Source organism: Schistocerca americana, chromosome 8 (assembly GCF_021461395.2).
Source record: "Schistocerca americana isolate TAMUIC-IGC-003095 chromosome 8, iqSchAmer2.1, whole genome shotgun sequence".
Taxonomy (NCBI): Eukaryota; Metazoa; Arthropoda; class Insecta; order Orthoptera; family Acrididae; genus Schistocerca; species Schistocerca americana.
Window position 1 is genome coordinate 513,433,652 of NC_060126.1, and position 8,249 is coordinate 513,441,900.

Here is an 8,249-nt window from a genome sequence, read left to right on the forward strand (position 1 = left end):
CTGTATTACATATCAGTAATGTTAGATCAGTGTATGCCACTCGCCATTCTTAAGAGTGAAAACTGATTTGTGTTAGATAAGGTTTTATTAAACTGTGAACAATTATCAGCATTATTACCCAGCCGTTTTCCCAGAGTATTTACTATCTCTCTCTACAAGCAATTGATAGAGATTAGCTTTCCCATCTATAGCTTATCGCAGAAAGTTCAGTAACACCTTCAACATGTAAGGAATTGAGCACCAACTATTGGCACTTTTTGCAACATCACCATAAGGTTTGATATCCCTGCTGAAAGACGAGCAGAAAATTTTTGTTAATTGGTGCATAATAAGGTTCTTTTTTGGTATACCAGTGCTCAGTAATAACTGAAACATCTGGTTTATTAAAACATGCTATTATGTCCAAATCACTGTGCTTACTTCCTAGGCTCGTAAAGTTTTGGAAGATGATCTTTGTTCGCAGGTTGCATTGTCACCACATGTTTTTTCTTTTTTTTGTTTGTAACCATAAATATCCTCATTAAGTAAATCAGATGTGCTTGTCAAACTGGGAAGAGGACACAAAAAGGTCACACATGTACAAAATAATAATAAAAGGAAAGATTCCAAACGAGTTTCTTACAGCAAAATGTAAAACTTAATTGTTTTTGGATATATTACTTACTTATATCCTTCATTCAAAAACTTAAGAAGACTGTTTGTAAGTGACTCCAAGGCATAATGCTGTTTCACTGAGCATCGCAACAATCAAGCCTGAGATAGTAGTGTACTATGATACTACCTATGAAGAAACTGATGCACTGGATGTGAAGTGCACTGTTTAGTCTACCCAACAGGTGTTCCAGAAGATGGCCCTGCACTATTCTATAGCATCATGAATATTTGTGTGGTATATACATTAGTGATATATTCATCACTGACAGAAAATTTAATAATCACAGTTTTCCTTCAAGTTTCTGAAATGGCAGCTGATGAGATCATATCTGAAGAGACAGCAATCAACCCACACTTTCAGCATGAAGTAGGACTACAATTACCAGAATTCTGAAATGTGGATCTAGTAAACCTAGAGTTGCTCTAGGAAAATAAGTAAGATGTGACATGTGTCCCAGATCAAAGATGAGAAAATGAAAGGTTGCTGTATTAGTTATAGCACACAAATATGCAGTGACTAAGAAGTGTGAAATGACTGTGTTCAAAGCTATGTAGACTTGTTTAATTCCTGGTTTAAGTCATCCACATTATTTCATTGCTGTGTTTCCTGCTGCCATCCATTAATACCAGAATGTCAACAACTACTTTGTTACTTTAAAATCTTCAACATGATCACTGTGGCTGACACAAAGGTCAATAAGAGCTACTAGCCACGAGCTTTTAAGTGTCAGCTGCAGTGAATGTGCAAAACAAGAAAATTTTTGCAATTTAATTTAAAGTCCTATTCAGCTTCCTTTTTCAGGCGTGTTTATTTTTAAATATTAAAACTGATGAGAGTTTCATTACAAGACCCCTAATTTTGAAATCTGGATGACATCATCCCAGCACTGCAACAAAATATGCACCATACACAACAGGTTCAATGCAATCTCTCCTCTCCACAAATTTGCACCTCAGATGTGTTGTATGTCATATATATGTTATACATCATATAATACTACAGTTAATTTTCCATATATCTGAGCAAAACGAGTTATTGTGTGTCCATGTTTATCTCATCTAGGCATTGCATCTTTCCCTTAACTTCAGTGTGCTTTACAATAAAATTTGTATGAAAAGTTTTCTGTGTAAATTACCTATTCTACAGCTAATGCTTGTGTAACCCAGTGTGCCATTCAGGTGGGTTTACTGGTGTGTCAACATAATTGTCAGGTTTGGTTTGAAAGGGTTTCTTGAAATATATTCCCACATAAATTTTTATCTATTCTCAGTTGCAAAATATATTACACACTGTCAGTGCCATTTCAATACAAAGATTTTAAATCATGCATACCTCAGAAATTTAATTTTAGTTGCTTCAACCAATGACAATTACGGACCAAGTCTTGCACTGCCCTGTTTTGTGTATTAACCCGTTGGCTGGCATGAAGGTGCCGGTGGTCACAGCACATTGCTCTGCTGGGGCCAGCACTGATCTCATGGTAACAACTAGGTATCAGCAATTTTACACTTTAATCTTACCGAGGAAAAATATTTACTTATATTTGATATCCCTTACCATTTCAAGACAATTTTTCGGTTTGCGGTATTTGTATTTAAATGGCTACAAAGTTATTCATGAATTCAGTTTCAGATACATATTTAACATAATATATTTAACTGTGTAAAGGATAATTCCTGAAACAGTAATTAGCATTCTAGCTGTATCTTTTAACCAAGGCTGTACAGATGCATATACTTCACACTAGTTCCTAAACGACTGCTTAACACATTGACTACCATGCTGCTGACAGCAGAGCAGCACACTTAATGCTGTATTCCAGACCTAATCATGTCAGGGCCAAGAAATGCAGAAGATAATCTCTCAGCGAGTACTATAATCTAATAACGTAAACTTATAACTAAAAAGGCCATTTCCAATTATGTCTACCAAGCAAATTATGCTTTGAGTCAGTGATTTCTTTTGCCATAACTGACTAGTGAACACGCATGCCATAGGATGGTGAATATTTATACTTTGCCTGTGAGAAGCAGCTATGCACATAGTCCAATTTATGTTGAAATTATCACCTGGGTATTTTAATTAAATTTGGTCTACTATAAGCAACATGATAAAGGAATAAAAAAAAAGACACACACACAATTAATTTCTTTATTAACAATGCTCGGATTTCCACATCACCATAGAGGTACCAAGCTGGATGCGTTACTCGTTTTTTTACATGGCGAGTTTCCCCAGTAGGCCTATAAACCATGAAACACACAAAAAAGCTACTTCTCGTTGTCTTCTCTTCCTTGGACTTTCACTTCAGAAACTCTGAAACATCCATTACAAAAACACATTAAACCACTCACAAATCTGGATTCAGTCACTGCAATTCATATCTATTTTACTGTCAAAAATACTGACTATGATCAATGATTAATTGTGAACATTCAAAAGTTTTCAAATGTGCAGGTTACTGTTAGAATACAGTTACTACACAATTTTTGATCAGGAAAAAGTTACGATGATTGCAACTTAAATACCGAAGCCATTTGTTATGAGAATACGCCGTTACCACAAATAATCCACATAGATGCATTGAAAGAAACTTTACTGAGTAACATAATGCATCAGAATACTATAGGCACAAAGAATGAAATTTCTGTAGATTTACCATACATTTTACTTTTCTTGCGCATGATAAGATTACTAACGGAAATTACTTACCGTCCATTGTCTGGAATATAAACTATCCTTTCTCGTCTGCAAACACGTGCTTTTGCAGCAAGTACTATCAATTTTTTTCCGTGATTGAAAAGCTTTAACGCACACAAATCCCGCCATCATACACAAATCCACAAGACATCAGCATGCCATGTTCAAAGAATATCCGCGTTTCGAAAACTACCAGCGATATTGGCTTGCATGAGAGACAACGTCATGCCATGATATGACGTCATGATTCCTCGGGGCCCGCGAGACGCTTCTCGCATGTCCCTATCTCTGCCGTATTATCTGTGGAGGTAAAAATAAGAGGAGTTGTCATGACGTCACAAACTTGAAGACGACCCAAGTGAAGATCCGCCATGTTAGCTACCCCAAAACATTTGCTTCTGGTGGTTTCATTCCGTGTAGTCGTGAAGTGTTTTGATAAAAAAAATGCCGGCTTGCGTCGCTTACGGGTGTATTAATCATTCTGATTTTAGTCTAAAGTTTATACAAATCACATTTCATTCGTAAGTGGACTTATTTCAGACCTATTTTCTTATGCATATACTTGAAATTCTGATGCAGTGTAAAGTTTTACAGTATAGTTTTATTTCTGTGATTTGACTTTAGATTTATTATCACTCCAACGTGAAGAGCTCTCTGGAGTTGAGCAATACACTTGGTTTTCATTGTTTGGTTATTTCCAAGCAACTGAAAAGCCCTGGCAAGAAATATCATGGAATAGAATAGAATAGAATCTTTATTTGCCTTTCAGTATGTTTTCCATACAATTGGCATCGTCAGTGTGTTCAATACATTTCGTTTAAATTACAATAATTATTATTGTACATAATTGTGCCTGTGCAGGGCAAGCAGATATGCATGCCAAAGTAATATTTATAATACAACAATTATTCATTCACAATAGTAATAGTAGTAATAATAATAATAATAATAAATAATAACAGTTAATAATACAATAGTATCAAGATATATTTATGGTACATCTTACATATCCATGTAAAAAGTCTTTGTTGGTACATTACTGTCACAAACACATGGGTATAATTCTTATGGCAGTTTTTTGTTTCATTTAGCATATCTCTTTTGTGTCACTGTTTTGAAACTCATCAAGTGAGTAATATGGCGTACATTTGAGCCACACTTCTATTGTTTGCTTAAACTTATTCATTAGTAGTTCGCTCACAGCCTTTGGGAGTTTGTTATAAAATTTCAAGCCAAGGTGTTTATGGCTCTTTTGTGTTAATGTCAGCCCTGTGTATAGTAGGTCTATGTTACTATTATTTCGAGTATAATGAACATGCACTTCAGATCTTAAATTAAAGTTCTTTATGTTCTCATTAGCATATATTAAACAATTATAAATGTATATGCTAGGTAGTGTCATTATCTTTAGTTCTTTAAAATGATTTTTGCAACTTTGTCTTGGTGCTAGCCCTAAAATGCACCTGACTGCTTTCTTCTGCCAGTTGAAGATGGTACTTGAGCCCACTGTCTTGCCCCAAAGAAGTACCCCGTATTGCAGTCGTGAATGGAAAAAAGCAAAGTACGTGGAGATTAGCAGATTTTTACTGATAACGTGTCTCAGCTTGTGTAATAGAAAGAGAGTTCGAGCAAGTTTGCCACATAGATAATTTGTGTGTCTGTCCTATGTAAGTTTTTGATCTATATGTAAACCTAGTAACTTGATATTTTTTGTATTATGTTCAATTGGTTTCAGGGTGAAGTAAATTTCTTCAGTTTTCAATTTGTTTATTGATTAAAGGTTGGCTCTGCACCAGTCACTGCTCATTTCAGTTACTACTTTGTTGTATTCTATGACATCTTGCATATATTCTCCATCTGTCATTAGTGTCATATAATCAGCATACAGTACATTGTTGTGTGGCATATAATTTGAGAAGTCATTGATGTAAACAATGAACAGGAAAGGGCCAAGCACTGAGCCTTGTGGAATTCCTCTCTTTACTTTCATGGGTGTTGACTTTTGATAGTTTGTTTTTACTAATTGTACCCTATTGCTTAAGTATGATTGAAAAAATTGTAATGGTTTATCTATAGTACCATAATGTTCTAGTTTTTTATCATTATTTCATGTATGACAGAGTCAAAGGCCTTTGTTAAATCTAACAGTGTAGCACAAGTGAGTTTCTTATTTTCATATCCTTCATATATATTACTAAGGAGGCATTCAACTGCTTTGGTTGTCGATAGTTCAGATTGAAAGCCAAACTGGTTCTTACTCAATAATTTATTACTTTCAAAATAATTGTAAATTTGGATATGTATGCAGTTTTCAATTACTTTTGCTTCAATTAAGCGATTCGTTAGATATGTTAGTGGCATTAAGATTGCAGTGGCTATGTGTTTAACAATACTGTTACTAAGCCCATAATAGTCCTCTGTTTCTGAGTTTTTAAGTTTCTTTATGGATTTTATGATGTGGCTGGAGGTGATTTTTGACCAAGAGAATTTCTTGGTTACTGGTGCTTGTTGTTTAAGAGGGGTCACAGCAGCTGAAGTATTATCAGAATTATTTTTACCAAAAGAAGAAGAAGAAGAGTTGGCAGAATTTATAAAATATTCGTTAAGGATGTTGCAATCTATAGGCACTGTGGCTTCCTATTTGCTCATATTAATTTCACTTTTTATTATATTCCAAGCTGCTTGACAGGCATTTTTTGAGCCTGCAATATATTCATCATTTACTTTACATTTAGCTGATTTTATTTCATATTTGTACAACTTCTTAAGGGTCACATAGTGTCTCCTGGCTTCCTCATTTTTATCACTATTATTTTTTAGTATACGTAGCAGTGTCATCATTTGCTTGAGCTCTGGAGTGTATCACTTGTTAGAGTGCTGAGCTTTTTTTCTGTTGTTAGGGGTGCATCTTTTTGTGATAAGTGGACAGTGGCTATCTACTGAATTTGTAATGATACATAAAAACATAGATAAACATTCATCAAGATTTTTTTATATTGTGTAGTGTGTTTCGCGAATCTACCACCTTCACTTCATGGTTAAATTATACAATATTGCTCTCTTTTAGTATTCTGAAAGTGACTAACTGTTTAGTTCTCTCTGGGTTCGTACTGCCCATTCTGACCCATATCCCGTCATGATCAGATAACTCTAACTTAATCACATCATGCGTAAGTTGATCCTGATTTACATTAGTAATTACATTGTCAAGGCATGCATCTAGTCTAGTAGGTTTTTCATTTATACAGTAGCAGTTTAGTGCCTTTAGGGTGTTAACCATGTCATTTACATTCTTTCTACTTTCCCTTATATCTATATTGAAGTCACCTGCAATAAAAATTTTGTGATTTTTGTGTTTAGTGAATAATTTGATTAGTGAAATTGGTTTTTCTATAAGAACTTCCTCATCGGAGGCTGGTGTACGGTACACAGTAGCAATGATAATTTTTTGGGTATGCATTACTATGGCTGCTACTTCAAATACACCTTCAATGCAATGTTTGTGTATGTCTATCACTGAATGCTGCAGATTTAAGTTTTCTTTGTTGTAGACTGCAACTCCACCATGTGCAATATTTGTTTTACAATATTTTGTGGCTAACATGTAGCCATAAGGTACACACATATCTATTTCTGAGTTATGCAACCAATGCTCATTAATACCCAGTATGCTACAGTTAATTTTGTCTGCCAAGTACTGTAACTCATTAACTTTATGTCTTAGGGATTGTACATTAACATGAAATAACATTAAATCTGTTTTGTTACTGGGAGGAATACTTGTTGCTTTTTCTGTTGCATTATCTTTACTGTCCCTTGCAAACTGTTGTGACCAAATCCAACTTGTGTTAGAATTCGTCACTACTGGGAGTTTCCCTGTACCATATCTTTGAACTGAAGCCTATAAATTGTTTCATTAGCAGAGCTTAATTTTTCTCTTACAATCCCAAGTATTTTTTTGCTCAGAAGTGACTTTCCTAACCCATTTAGATGCTGACCATGGCTTGTATGACAAGCTCTGTTACAGTGACACAGTTTGCGAAGGGGCACAATTGTGGTGTGACAGCAATCTGAAATATCATTCATGTCAATCACTGTTACATTTTTGAAATGTTTACATACTGAATCATAGGGGTTATTTGCCTTTTTAATTTCGTTGTTCACACATGATTGTTCTATTACATCATAATGGTGAGGTATTTTAGCCACTATTACATTGGTATGTGTCAGCTCTTTCAGTGCTTTTGTTGCTGCAACTTGATGCACATCATTAGCGCCTCCTGTAATTACTGCATAGTCGTTTGATGATAGATTCTTGCATTCTTCTTCAACACTGTCAACAACTTGGCTTAATCTTGCATTTGGTTTTACTAGTCCCTGAATTTTGAACCTTCCTGCTGTATCATCTGTTTTCAGTTTTATAGCTAACCCTCTTCCAAAACTGTCTGAGAAACTTTTAGGTTATTATAGTGTTTATTTTTTCGTAGTACCTTTGTGTTTGTTTGATGAGATTGTTTTATCACAGTTTTGTTTTGGGTATGTCTTCTTTGGACTGTCACTTGATGATCACTGTCATTGTTTACATGAGTTAGAGCTGAGTATGTATTCTCATGTTCAGGGATTGTACATAGATTAAGATAACTATTCACTTTTGTGTTGATTGTTACCTTACGTGTCACTCGAGGCATAATCCATCCTGTGCTGCTTTTCTGAAAATGTGTTTGCCCTGTGGACTGGGATGGTGTTTCGTTATTTTGCATGTCCATTGTTGTTGTTAATTCTCTATGGTAAACTTCCTGTTGGCTTATAGCATTAGGCCTTGTCCTACATTCCTCGCGTTTCCAGTTTGTCAACAATTTCATGCCTTCTGTAAGGGATGGATCAACTTCTCCAC